The sequence below is a fragment of the Canis aureus genome, chromosome 7 (genome assembly GCF_053574225.1).
Source record: "Canis aureus isolate CA01 chromosome 7, VMU_Caureus_v.1.0, whole genome shotgun sequence".
NCBI classification, from domain to species: domain Eukaryota; kingdom Metazoa; phylum Chordata; class Mammalia; order Carnivora; family Canidae; genus Canis; species Canis aureus.
Genome location: NC_135617.1, coordinates 68,852,997 through 68,867,558, shown reverse-complemented (window position 1 = coordinate 68,867,558; position 14,562 = coordinate 68,852,997). Strand labels below are relative to the sequence as shown.

The window sequence follows — 14,562 nt, the reverse complement described above, 5'->3', positions numbered from 1 at the left end:
TTTGGCAATGATTTCTTGGATATGATACCAAAAGCATGGGCAACAAAAGAAAAAATAAATTGAACTTTATAAAAATTTAAGACTTTTGGGGCACCTGGGTGGCTCAGTCATTTAAGCATCCAACTCTTGATTTTGGCTCAGGTCATGATCTCAGGGTTATGAGATCAAGCCCTGTGTCAGGCTCCTTGCTGGGCAGGGAGCCTGCTTAAGATTCTCTTTCTCCCTCTGCCCCTACCCCCTATAAAAAAAATTAAGACTTTTGCGCGTCAAAGGACATCAAGAGAGTAAAAGGACAACATACAGAGTGGGAGAAAATATTTGCAAATAGTATGTCTGGTAAGGGATTAATATTCAGAATATATAAAGAACTCCTACAACTCAACACAAAGAACCAGGAACCTGGTTTAAAAATAAGCAAGGGATTTGAATAGATATTCCTTTAAAAAAGGAGATGCAGGTGGCTAATAAGCACTTGAAAATGTGTTCAACCGCATTAATTATTAGGGAAATGCAAATCAAAACTACAATGAGATACCACATCACACCCATTAGGATGGCTATTATTAAAAACAAAAAACAACAACAACAACAACAAAAAACAAACCCAGAAAGTAATAACTGTTGGTGAGGATGTGGATAAATTGGAACCCCTTCTGCATGGCTGATGGGAATGTAAAATGGTACAGCTGCTGTGGTAAAACAGTTTGGCAGTTCTTCAAAAAGTTAAACACAGGATATGACCAAAATTCCACTTCTGGGTATCTACCCAAGAGAAGTGAAAGCAGGAACTCAAAACAGATACTGAATTACAGAGTTGATAGCAGCATTATTCACAGTAGCCAAAAGGTGTAAACAACACGGCGTCCCTTGGTGGGTGAATGGATAAAGAAAATGGTGCATATACATCCAATGGAATAGGAGTCAGCCTTCAAAAGGAATGAAGTACTGACCCATGCTGCAATAGGGATGAACCTTGAAAACATTAAGCTAGGTGAAAGCAGCGAGACATAAAAGATACATTGTGTGATTCCACTTACTATGAGGTGGTCCCTGGATGAGGCAAATTCATAGGCATGGAAGGTAGAACGGTGATTACCAGGAGCTGATTGAAGAGGGAGGACAGGGAGTTTATTAATGAGGACAGAGTTTCAGTTTGTGATGATGAAAAAGTTCTAGAGATGGATTGTAGTGATGTTTGCATAACAATGCGAATGTACTTAATTGTATACTTAAAAATGTTTAAAATGGTAAATTTTATGTTATGCATATTTTACCACAATCTTTTAAAAAAAGTGTTCCAGGTAATTCTGATGTGCATCTGGATTTGAAAAGCACTTTAAGAGGAGCTAGCAGATTGTCATGAAAGTGATAGTTGCAGTTAAGTATTACATGTGCAGTGATAGACATGAGTATGTATGTGGGAAAACTGGGTATGTCTGTGTAGAAAGGTCAGGAGGTCAGGGGGGATTTTTTCCCCCCGCACAGGTAGGCTGCTATAATGATTAGAAGGTCAGTTCTAGGACCAGACTATTTGGTTTAAAATCCCACCTAGTTCTGTGGGTTTTGTGCAGTAACTTGGGCAGGTTACTGCTATGTGCCTCAGTTTCCTCATCTGTAAAATAGGGATTCTAATAATGCGTGCCTAATAGGGAAGCTATGAGGCTAAACAAGGTAATTCATGTAGAACATTTATAAAAGAGAGTATCCATTTAGTGAATGTTAACTAATGTTGGGCGCCTGGGTAGCTCAATTGGTTAAATGCCTGACTCCTGATTTCAGCTCAGGTCATGATCTCAGGGTAGTGGGATCAAACACTGGGCCAAGCCCTGCATCAGACTCCCCACTCAGTTGAGGGGGTCTGCTTGAGGATTCTCTCTCTTCCTCTGCCCCTGCCCCCACTTGCATGCAAGCACACACTCTCTCTCTAAAATAAATTAGTTAATTTAAAAAATGTTAACTAATGTCATGGTAATATGAATATACGGTAATTTATTTATTAATTTCCCCAACTAGGGACCTTTAGGTCATTTCTCCCTTTTCTGATGTAGCAAAACTGCAAAGGACATTTTTATGTTTGTTTTCTTGAACATATGTAAGTTTTTCTCAAGAGGGTATGCCATTAAGTGGAATTCCTAAGTTACAGGTATGGGCATGGTCAGCTTTATGAGACATGGCCACAATGTTCTCTAGTGCTGGGAAGACTGTTGGGGTCCTCTTGAAAGAATTACTTCAATGTGATTTAAATGTGTAAATCCTGTGTTCAGGTGTGTTAGCTGCATAGATGGTAACAGTTGGGATGTCAGTAACAGAAAAAAACAACTCAAAATGGCTTAAGCCATTGTTTCTCAAATTTTATTGTATATACAGTTTACATATTACCTGTGAAAATATAGGCTCTGAGTCAGTAGGTCCCAGAGTGTGGGGTGGGGCCTGAGATTCCCCATTTCTCACAAGCTCTCAGATAATGCTAATGTTGATGGTCCATCAACCACACTTGCAGTAGCAAGAGTTCTTAAACTGGGGACACTTGAGTGGCTTGGTGATTGAGTGTCTGCCTTTGGCTCAGGGCATGATCCTGGGGTCCTGGGATCAAGTCCTCGCATTGGGCTCCCTGCAGGGACCCTGCTTCTCCCTCTGCCTGTGTCTTTGTGTCTCTCTGTGTGTCTCTCATGAATAAATAAATAAAATCTTAAAAAAAAAAGTTCTCAAACTTGATTAAATGTTGAAACACCTGGTGAAACTTTAAAAAAATACTGGTTCTTGGATTGTACACTCAGAGGTTCTGACTTAATAGATGTGAGAGGAGTCTTAAAGCTTCCCATGTATTCTAATGGGCAGTAAAATTTGGGAACTACTTGCTTAAACTAAAAGGAAATCTTGCTATCTTGCTCATCAAGATTTCATGAGGTTAACCCTAGTATGAGTTCTGTGACTCAACCAACATCAGGAACAAGCTTTCTATCTTCAGTGGGTAGGTTTGGCCCTCAAGCTCCTGGGAGCACAAAATGGCTGCTACAGCTCCAGACATCACATGCAGACTCCACAATGTCTGAGAAGACAAATGACTATTTCTTCCCAAGTGCCTCTTACCATCAACAAGGAAACCTTTCCTGGAAGCTCTTTCCCTCTGGTCTGATTGGCCAGGGGAACAGGAGTGCCACAAATGGCTTAGACCCGTGGTTCTCTCTCTTTTTTTTTTAAAGATCTTATTAATTCATGAGAGACAGAGAGACGCAGAGGGAGAAACAGGCTCCATGGAGGGAGCCCGACGTGGGACTTGATCCCGGGTCTCCAGGATCACGCCCTGGGCTGAAGGCAGCACTATAAACCGCTGAGCCATCCGGGCTGCCGGGACCAATGGTTCTCAAAATGGGTCCCTGGACTAGGAGCATCACCTGGATGCCCAGTAGAAATGCAAATTCTCTAACCCACCACAGACCTATTGAGTCAGAAACTTTGGAGGTAAGGCCCAGGAATCTGTGTTTTATCAAGTCCACAGGCAGAGTTCATACCTTAGGCCAGAGGTTCTCCACCTGAGTTAATTTTGTGCCCCAGGAGACATTTGGCAATGTTTGCAGAGTTTTTGGTTATAATAACTCAGAGTGGGGCTGCTGCTGGCATCCAGTGAGTAGAAGCCAGGGATGCTGCCGAACCTCCTACAATGCACAGGACAGCCCCCAACAAAGAATCACCAGCTCCAAATCTCAGTAGTGCTGAGGTCGAGAAAGCCTGCCCTAGGCCATTCAGGCTTTCTTCTGAGTCTCATAAAGCAGCTGGGGCTCCAATCAGCAAGTGCAAAGGAGGACCAGCTGTGGGTTAGACAACCAGCAGTGTCGGCTGCTAAAAATTACTTTCACAATAAATCAGACAGCCCCCCACCCTTCCCACACTGCCCCCTTGCAGAGCAGCCTTTTAGAAATAGCCGCACGGGGCTTGCAGGGTCAAAGAGATTTCTGTTTGTCAGGATGAGCCAAGGCCCCTGGCTCTCCTTCTTTGAGGGTGCAGGGAGCCCTACGGGGCCGGTTCTGAGTAGGGGCCATACTTGGTGGCTTAGCCTAGATACTATTGGTCAGGCAATTCTATCAAGACCTTAGTCATCTTTTTTAAAAATTTTATTTATTTATTTGAGAGAATGAGAAAGAGAACATGAGAGGTGAAGGTGGGGGCAGAGGGAGGGGGGAAGTAGGCTCCCTGCTGAACAGGGAGCCCAACACGGGGCTCGATCCCAGGACCCCAGGATCATGACCTGGGCCAAAGACAGATGCTCAACCAACTGAACCCCAGGCACCCCAGTCATCTTTCTTTAAACATAGTACATGAGGGATCCCTGGGTGGCGCAGCGGTTTGGCGCCTGCCTTGGGCCCAGGGCGCGATCCTGGAGACCCAGGATCGAATCCCACGTCGGGCTCCCGGTGCATGGAGCCTGCTTCTCCCTCTGCCTGTGTCTCTGCCTCTCTCTCTCTCTCTCTCTCTCTGTGACTATCATAAATAAAAAAATAAATAAATAAACATAGTAAATGACTTTCTTTTTCTTTTTTTTTTTTTTAGTACCTGACTTTCAAGGTTGGCTGTATCCTGGGGAGCCTAGCTGACTCAGTTGTAGAGCACGTGGTTCTTTATCTCAAAGTTGTAAGCTCAAGCCCCACGTTGGGTATAGAGATTACTTAAAAATAAAATCTTTAAAAAATATGGTTGGCTCTATCCCTAAGTGTGATTTTTGCACTGTTCTGGAGCCAATTTTTTTTTTTTTTGGAAAAAAAAAAAATGCAGTTCCATCACATCCTATGAGCAGTAGAGCACCTAGAATTTGATGTGTAGGAGCTCTCTTTTTGGGTCCCGTCAAATGTGTCGTATTGGACATATCTGCATTTGTATCTTTTTAAAAGGTTTTATTTATTTATTTTAGAGAGAGAGGGAGAGAGATTGGGGGGAAGGGTAGAGTGGAGCTCAGTTATTTTGAATATTACCAAAACTGTCCCCAAACTGAGCATTTCTCAGACTGAGGCAGTACAGTCCAGCCAGTGCCTCAGAATGCTTCGCTTTGGGTGGGAGTTTTATCCGTTCAGCATAGAAATGTTGGTAATGCCTTGCTGATCAGAAACTCTACCTGGTAATTAATTGAGTCAGGAGTAATTTGTGGTTTAGCTTTAAAAAAATTTCTCAGCTCGTGCAGTTTGTTAGACAAGAGTCTTTCCAAACGTGAAGCTTCTTGGGTGAAGAAATATGTAAAGGGTCCCTCGGTGGTGCAGAGATTGTTCATCTGGTCCCACCGGCTCACTTTGAGGACAGCAGACTGGTACCCCAAGAGGGAGTGCCCTGTGCAAAGTCACCTGGCTGGACTGGGGCTGAGTCAGGACTCAGAGCCACAGTCCCACCCTTACTGGAGAAGCCACTATCTGAACAGTGTTCCTGTGACCCAGTGTGTGGATCTGCTCTGGGCTGTCCACCTCCGCCTCCTCCAAGACAGTGATTGTGTCTGTGACATTCCCTTTGATCAATGACTAGAACCGGCGGGAGACTGAGAAGCCTCTTTGATGTTGGTGTTACAGAATAGGTGTAGGAATAGGGTAGGAAGTTCTTGCAGTGCGGTCACTGGAACGCCTGTATCCCCCTCACAGTGGGGATTTACCTGGAAAGAGGTAAAAAAATAAAAAAAAAAAAAAAGCAAATCCAGGGGATGCCTGGGTGGTTCTGTGGTTGAGCATCTGTCTTTGGCTCACGGTGTGATCCCTGGGGTCCTGGGATCAAGTCCCGCATCGGGCTCCCTGTGAGGAGCCTGCTTCTCCCTCTGCCTGTGTCTGTCTCTCTCTGTGTCTCTCATGAATAAATTATTAAAAATGCAAATCTGAGGACACCTGGGTGGCTCAGTGGCATTTAAATGTCTGCCTTTGGCTCAGGTCATGATCCCAGAGTGTTGGGATCCCTCTTCCTCTGCCTCCTTGTGCACGTACTCTCGTTCTCTCTCTCTCAAATAAATATATAAAATCTTAAGAAAATGCAAATTCGTGGGCCCCATCACTGACTTAACTGTGGTCTGATACATTGGTGCTCCCTGCTGTCACCTGTGAACCCCACCTCCCACTATGTACACCCTGGTGTAGCACCTTCCCTCCCTCCACCCTTCTCCCCTCCCCCATTGACTCTGGGTTTGCTGTGTGACCTGCTATGGGCAATTTGACGTTGGCCAGCTTGAGAGAAGCAGAGGGTTGATAGATAAGATAACTTGAAAGACAAGTTGCACGCTGGAACTTGTACTTTTCGAATGTCTGCTCTTAGAGCCCTGAGCTACTATGTAAGTAGGTCTTAAGGTTTCCTGCTGGAGAGACCACAGCCTGGGGGAAAAGACATCCCTCCCCTGGGGGGATGGGGACTGCCTGGATTAGCTGAGGCCACTCACGGGAATGAAGGAGCTGTTTCGGACACTGCAGCCCCAGCTGAGGCCACTGTAGAAGAGACAATCACCCAGGTGAACCCAGCCAAGCCACAGAGTTGCAAAATACAATAAATCATTGTTTTAGGTCGCTAAATTCTGAGGAGCTTTATCATGCAGTGACATAACTGAAACCCCTGCTAGATCAGAATCTCTGTGGCTGGGGCCAGAATCTCCATTTTATCCAAACCTCCAGATGGTTCTGGTGCTTCCCTAAGCCAGACAACCCCTGGGAGGGGAAAGAGCCTGATTCAGATCACCATGAGCTATGTGGTTTCAGACAAATTCCTTAGTTTCTCTCATTCTCCTTTTCCTTGTGGGGGTAAGTACAGACTCCAGAGATTCATGGAGAGGAGCTATTTTTGCAGTCACTACTTTGAAGACTTTCAGCCCCTCACCCTTAGTCCTGCCCACCCACCCCCCTAACAACAGGAATGTTGGCTCTTTTGTTATGAGCCTAAGGGCCCAGAGGCTCTGTTCATTCCTCCACCCTGTCCATCCTCACTCTGTTGTGCAGATTGGGTCATTTCTATTGTTTTATCTTCAAGTTCACAGATTCTTTCCTCTCTTGTCTCCAACCTGCTGTTGAGCCCCTCCAATGACCTTTCAGTTCTAAAGTTTCAGTTTGATTCTCCTTCGTATCTTCTGTTTCTTTGCTAAGGCTTTCTATTTTGTTTGTTATTTGTTCTAGGGTGTTCATGCTTGTGGAAGCCTTTTTAAGATTGCAGCTTTAACTTCCTTGTCCGATGATTCCAATATTTGTGTCATCTTGCTGTTGGCATATGTTGGTTGCCTTTTCTCATTCAGATTGAGATTTTTTCTGGCTCTTGGTATGACAGATGATTTTTCTATTGTATCCTGGACATTGGGGTATTATGAGACACTGGCTCTTATTCAAGCCTCCTGTTTTAGTGGGTCTCCTCTAAGACTGCCTGTTGATGCCAGATGGGGGTGGAAGTCCAGTTTCCCCCACTTGAACTCAGCTGACAACCTGGTGGGGGAGAAGACTTCCTCCTTACTGCTGGGTGGGAATGGGAGTTCTCATTATCCACCAGACCTCCACTGATACCTCCCTGCCTGGGAAGAGAGGGGTAGCTCATGATTGCTCCCTGTGTGGTCTTCACTAGTGAGGATGGTGAAGGTCCTAACTGGGTTTCCTAGGCCCCTACCCAGTGTGGCGGGTACTGTTGGGTGGGGATGGAAGTCCCAGCTCCCTACCTGTTCTCTGTAACCACCTGGTGGTAGGGGAATGGGGTCCTGGTTACAACCAGGCACAGCTCTCCACTCAGCGTCTGGTCATGTAGAGGGGATGGGGCCACAGTTTTTTTCTATAGTGTTTGGCTAGAGTAGGGCATTTATTGTTTTCAAGATTTTGTCTTGCTAGACTGCCTTTCCCAGTCCTTGAGATAGGGAGAAGATGCTTTTCTTAAGGCTGTTTTTGTCCATGCTCATTGGTATTTCTGGGTTGCTGACTTCTCCAGCTCCAAATCTGAGATATTTGGGGCAATAAAGAAAACCCAGAGAACTCACTGCTGTGTTGCTCCTTGGGTCTTCCTTAGTCTACTTTCTTCTCTCCCTTTTGAGAGTCTTTGTAAGTTTGTTTTATATATAACATCCAGGGCATTAGCTGTACTTCACAGGAGAAGTAGGAAAAAGTGTATCTGCTTCATCTGGCCCAGGAACCAGAAGCCAAGATTTACCTGTTTTTGAACTTCATGTAGATAGAATCACTACAGATGTTCTTTAAGCTTGGCTTCCCTTGCTCAGCATGATGTCTTGAGATTGACCATGTGGTTGTGTGTAGTCTGATGTTTTTTATTGCTGTATAAGGTTTGATAACCTTATACAAACCACACTGTGGAATTTACCCAGTAGAATCCTATACAGCAATGAAAAAGCAAGCTACCTACTTTTACTGTGCAGTAAACCACACAATTTGCTGATCAGCCCTTCTGTAGATGGCATCTGGGTTGCTTCCAGTTTGGAGCTATTATAAACAGAGCTGCTTTGAAGAGAATTTGCTGTTATGAACAAATATTTTTGGACGTGTGTTTTAGTGCCCACAGAACTCCTTTCTGTTGGAAATAAATATTTCAAAACCTCTTAACTGGTTTGCTTCTTTAGCCCTTGCCTCCTCCTACTCACTTTTCCACATAAAAGCCACAGCGATCTTTTAAAAACATAAATGGGATCCCGTTTTCCCCTTGTTCAAAAATACCAAAGGCTTTGGGGCATCTGGCTGGCTCAGCTGGTGGTGTGTGTGACTCTTAACATCGAGGTTGTGAGTTTGAGTCCCATGTTGGGTATAGAGATTACTTAAAAATAAAATCTTAAAAAATATATCAATGGCTTCTCTTCATACTTAGATAAGATGGTAGGGGCGCCTGGGTGGCTCAGTTGGTTGGGCGTCTGCCTTCGGCTCAAGTCATGATCCCAGAGTCTTGGGATCAAGCCCCACATCAAGCTCCCTGCGTGGTGGGGAGTCTGCTTCTCCCTCTCCCTCTGCAGGGAGGATCTTAAAAAATCTTTAAAAAAAGAAAGAAAGTAGGATTCTCCCCATAACCTACAAGGCCCTGCAGGATATAGCTGCTGCCTGCCTCTTCTTTATCCCTACCTTATTTACTATCTCTTTCTACCTGCCATCCCTTTGTCTACCTGCCTGTCCATCCATCCACACATCCATTTAGTTTTGGGGTGTCTTCAGTGTGCCTGGCTTACTCCTGCTTCAGGACATTTGCCCTTGTTCTCTGTGCTGGAAAACACTGTTCCCGCAAATCACCATATACCTCCTCTTCCCCCTTTATTTAAGTCTCTGTTCAAATGTCATCTCCTCAAAGAGGGATCCTAACATGTCACCTCATTCATCCTTTCTCTACCCCACAGTATTTTTCTCAGTAGCACCCATCACCCCATCACCACTTGACCTGCAATTATGTGTTTGTTGTATGTGTGTCTCCTGCTTTGGGAGAATGTCTATGAAATGTCTGCAAGGTTATGGATATTGTCTTTTGGGTTATCTCCTGTGTCCCTCTCCTTAGTGTAGTGCTGCACATAGTAGGTGCTCAGGAAAGATTTGTTAATTTGGGATTAACTGATTCAGGCACCAGTTTCATCTCCTGGCTGTGTATCAGAGGGCAGCTCCCTTAACAAGTACTTCTCCTACCCTAGTCTCCTGGGATCTTGTGGCAATGCAGACTCCAGTTCAGGGTCTAGGGTGGGACTTGAATTTTTGCATTTCCTCCCAGCTCCCAGGTGACACCCCAGCTGCTGGTCCTGAGATTTAGACATTGAGTAGCAAAGCCTTAACAGCTTGGAGCCTCAGTTTCCACATCTGTAAAGTGGTTCATTGTGAAAAACAAATAGCTAAAGTGCATAAAGCACTGTGCATGGTGCCTGGACTTAGCAGGTGCCTGGTAAGTATCTACTGCTCTTCCTTTGGCTGCCTATCTGGGTCTGGAACTTGAAGTTGCCTTGGTTTTCTCCTTCTGCTCTTCCCTATCCCTCCATGTTTAGCCCCTTAGTGGAATTTTGTCCATCTTATTTCTCCAGAGCTGACCAGCCCTGCCTGTCATGGGCAGGGGTTTGGGGAGGATTCTGGCATTTTGACAGTCATGGGAACATTATGCAAATGAGATGCAAAGCAGCAGCTAATAAGCCCTGATTGCATTTGCCCTGGCACTGGGGAACTGTGGGATAGCTGTGTTGGGATGGGAAGGAGGGGGCAATGAATGTTTTCTGGGTTGGACGAGAAGGGGTCAGCTTCTCCTGGGTGGCATGAGGCCCCTTCCTCATGTTGACTGCTCGCGCCTGTGGGACTGCACTATTGTTAAGGTCCGGGAGTAGAGCTGAGGTCGGGCATGGGTGTGTGTGTGTGTGTGTGTGTGTGTGTGTGTGTGGTGTAGGGATGTCCCTGAGCCTGTCTGAGACCTGCAGGTGGGAGAGTACATGGCTGCACACTGGTGGCTTGGGGGCCTTCCCAGGAGCAGATGAGACTGGATCAGGCTGATGGTGGGGCAGCGTGGAGGTGGATGCTCTGCAGGCTGGGCAGAGAGGGGGCGACAGAAGGGTCACCTTCTTCCACAGAGCTTGTCTAAGCCTGGGAAGGAAGAACTGGAGGGTCTGCCCAGCAGCAGGTGGGGCTGGGTCCGGTTGATGCAGGGGTGGAGGCGGAGAGCAGCTATCTTTCAAAATGCAGAATGGAGCTGGCTCGTTAGTAGAAAGATGATCTGGGGCTGGGGGCCTGACAGGTGGGTAGGGGGCTCTGCTTACAGTGCCTGGAAACCCAATCCCTCCTCACCCCCAACTAAGGTGTCCCCTCTCCAGGGAGCCCTGGCTCTCAGGTGCCAGCCCCACTGTCTGGTTTGGGTCTTGACTTGACCCTCCACTGAGAACCTTCAGGCCTGGGGATGGCTGTCAGGCTTCTGGCTCCAGATGGTCAGGCTATAAGTGACTTCTGAGGTCATTTGGTGGGGGGGTCTTCACTCATGCCCACTTCTTGACTGGCACTTCAAATGCATATGACCCTGTTCTGCCTTTAATCTTTTTTTTTTTTTTTTTTTTTTGCCTTTAATCTAAGGATGAGAAGCACATGTGGCTGTGAAACTTCTAGAAAATGGGTGGCTGTTGCCATGTGTCCCAATCAGATCTTAATGGAGCCAATGTAGAGCATTGGAAAAAGCTTGGCAAAGCAGCAGGTTTGAATCCCAACCCAGGCATTTACCGGCTGTATTACCTGGGGCAAATTGCTCAGTCTCTGGAGCCTCTGTTTCCTTGTCAGTTCTGTGACCTCACCTGTAGGGCTGCAGTGACAGCCAGAGGTGCTGCAGGAAGGCAGGAGGTCAGCGCCCTCAAGGTCAGGGACTTTGTTTTGCCCATGGCTGTGTCCCAGTTCCTAGAAGAGTCCCTGGTACCTGGTGGGTGCCCAGTAAGCATCTGCTGGATGACTGAGATGCCTTGTTTCACCTATCCCAACATGGTTTTCCCCCTCCCAGCTGACATCTCTCATTTGCATGCGCCATACAGCTTATAGCCCTGGTTTAATTGGTGGCAATTTCATGGTTGAGGGGGGTCTTAAATGGGATGAAATATGGAAGAGGCTATTATTATTAACAGCTTTGGAGTGGGCTTCTGGGTCTTTCCATTGTATCTGCCTTCTCTGGGCTGTATGAAGCCCCTGAGAAGTGCCCTGGGACACGGGGTTGGCAATGATCCTTGCCAGGGTCCTTCCAAGGTGGTGCTGGGGTGGGGGCAGTGCATCCTGTAGGGCACACTGTGTGTCCTGGGCCCCAATCCCCACTTGACATCCCAGCCGCCTCCACCAGATACTGCCCCTCCTGGGGGATGGCAGGGTCATCTGAGCCTGGGATTCCTTCCAAGGAGGAGGGGCCCCCTTTACTGTATTTGTCATAATTCTAAGTCTCAGGACCTGACATCAACTGCGGGGGGTTGGGAGGGAAGGGAAGGGTGGAGATACCTGTGAGCCCCCTGGGCCGAGGCAGGGGCTCTAGGTAGGATTTAGTCTGGATCAGGCAAGGGACTTATCAGAATGAGGGAAGGAGTTAGGGGAGGGCGAGCCCAGGCCTCCTGCAGCAGAGCTGAGGCAGGGGGGCAGATTAGAGTCTGATCTCTGGAGGGCAGGTGCAGAGCAGACAGGTCTTTCCCAGAAGTGGATTCTGGTTCTGACACTGGATTCTTGCTTGTGTCACTGATCCCCTCCCGTGGGCTAGGGCTGGGGCTTGTGTGGACAGCTGTTGATTTTGTGTAGAAAGGGTTTATGTGTTGCGTGTTCTGGATCCATGTAGATGTGTGCACACGTGTCTTAAAGGTGCATAAATGCTGATGTTACAGTTCTAGTTATGCATATGCATCTGTCACCTTTGCACGTAGACTTGTGGAACTGCATGGGTGCAAATACATGTGGGTGTTTGTATCTTTAAGTGTGTTGTTGGGGTGTACATTTATGTGGCACGTGGCTGGCGCATGTAGATCACACGTGTACAGTGCGAGCCTAGCTGTTTTCTTTGAGGGGTATGTGATAGCGGTGGCCCCGTGGGAGCAGCACCAGAACTGGAATCACAAGGCCTCCCTGCCAGTAACCAGCCCAGGAGCCTCAGAAGCTCAGACAAGTTGTTTTACAACTGGAGGCCTCAGCTTTTCCAGTCTGTAAAATGGGTATGGATTCTCAAAGGGATGAGACTGTCAGATGAGCATCCCATACTCAGCCTACCCCAGAATGGGCTCAACATAAAATCGTGAAGAATGACCAAGTGAGTGTAAATGATGAAGCAAACAAATGCTTACGGAGCAGCAGGCAGTGAAGTTTAAGGACCCAAGGCAAGTGCTTGGGAAGGTGCTGCTCGCAGTGTCTCCGAGGGATGTTGGGAGGGAGGGTCTTGGGGAGAGAGAAAGCAGAGGGCCTGGAGCAGGGTCCCCCACAGAGTGGCCTTGTGAGCCCGTCTGTTCACCCCGCCCGAGGTGACGTCCTCCCCACATTAGCAGGCCAGCGTCCCCTGGTGTATGGGAGGGAGGCTGGCTGTGCAGCATTGCCCGGTTGCCATAGAAACGAGCAGAAGGAGGTGGGTGGCTGGGGAAGGAGGCGGGTCGGGAGGAGGGAGGGGAGGAGGCAGCAGTGGGGGGCGGGGAGCTGGCTTCTGCAGTTCTGGCGCTGCTGCCTTCCTGAGCCGGTGGTGGAGGGAACCTGAGAGGACCGAGCCCCCCACCCGGGCACCAGGCCCCCTCCCTGCCCACCACCACGGAGACGGTGGAGGACAGCCAGCCCCTCCGGCCCTGGCCTGGCCCAGCAGGGGTGGTGAGCACCTACCTGCCCCTGGCTTGGTGCCCAGACAGGCCCAGGTAGGCATCCCGATGGGGACAGCTGGAAGAGGCTGCAGGGAGAGTGGGGTCCCCCTGCCTCCAAGCACCTGGTAGGAAGCATACTGGCTGGAGGGGCCGGGGTCAGTGGACCTGGGGGGGAGCAGCCTGCATCCTGGGAGGCCCTCTTCAGAACAGGAGGACAGTCCCCACCTCTGCCTTCCCCCTCTGCACTCCTGTCCCTCTCGCCACAGGTCCTGACTGTAGAACCGCTCTCCCGCTGGAGGCGTGGGCTGCGGGGAGGCTGGCACTTCCAGGGATCCACAGGGCTACCCCTCCCCAGGCTGAGGCTGGAGGGGTGGGCAGGGAAAGGTGAGGCTATCCCCTGCTCCCACTCAGGGCCCTGCTAGGCCCTGGCCGTTGGAGAGCAGCAGATTCACGTCCCACCCTCCACAGCAGCTGCCTCTGCGGGCCCCAGGTGATCTCGGGCATTGGGCTTCAAGCCCCCTGGTCGGGCAAGAGGCATCCTTCTCCTCCCCCAAGCTCAGGCCCTTTGCTCCCCATTTCTCCCTGCAGTCCTGAGCCCCAGACCTCCTGGGGGACCCCGGGCCCTTCCCCAGCAAGCCCAGGGTCTCCATGTTGGATTGGGGGGGGGTGCCTGTGGTCCTCCCTCCCCCGTGTCTGTCCCTCTGCTGCATTGCTCCTGGGGACAGACTCGAGGCTGCTGGGGAGCTCCGGCACTGGCACTGCGGAGGAGCCTCTGCCCGCTGCTCAGGAGGGGGCGGGGCTGGGGCTCCGGGAGGACCTGGGCGCCCAAAGGACGGGAGAGGGCGTGCAGTTCATCGCGTGAGTTGCACCTGGTCTGGTCCTGCCCTGGGACAGCGCTGAAGGGCCTTGGCTGGCATTGGGGGGACAAATCCTAGCCCAATAAGGGCAGGGGATTGGTGTGTGCAGCCCTGGTTTGCTCCATGTGCCTGGGCAGAGAAGGATCTTCCCATCTAGTGTACCCCGAGAGCTGGGCTGGGTCCTCTGCTGGGCCTTGGCATCACATTATGGGGCTTCCCATTTCCCTGGGCACGTGGGGGTCAGAGTACCAGGTGCAGGGACCAGGGAGGGATCCTGGGGCCTGTAATGGGGTGGGGTAATACTCGCCAAGAAGCTCGTTCATTTCTGCAAACATTAGTTGCACCTGCTGAACGTTAGGCGCAGGGGACTTCCGCCGTGGGGCTGACAGCCTGGGAGTGAGAAGGCCAGACAAGGTGGCGGTGTCGATCTGCCCAGAAACTGGTGGCCAGGTAACCCATATACACTGTCACAGTCGG

At 49.0% G+C, this 14,562-nt stretch overlaps 1 protein-coding gene across 6 annotated transcripts in view; it reads left to right on the top strand.

The window, feature by feature from the left end:
- The window catches only part of PACSIN1 (protein kinase C and casein kinase substrate in neurons 1), a 57,678-nt gene that overhangs the window by 25,238 nt on the left and 17,878 nt on the right, over positions 1 to 14,562 (top strand). For 2 of the 6 annotated variants that reach the window (XM_077904360.1, XM_077904365.1), the window contains exon 1: positions 13,074 to 13,282. The exons of 2 other annotated variants lie outside the window; for them this stretch is intronic. The gene's annotated coding sequence lies outside the window, so the exon portion shown is untranslated. Of the gene's footprint in view, positions 1 to 3,203; positions 3,463 to 13,073; positions 13,283 to 13,494; positions 13,613 to 14,562 lie in introns of those variants that run through there. 2 more of the 6 variants (XM_077904367.1, XM_077904366.1) reach the window with 2 other exon arrangements.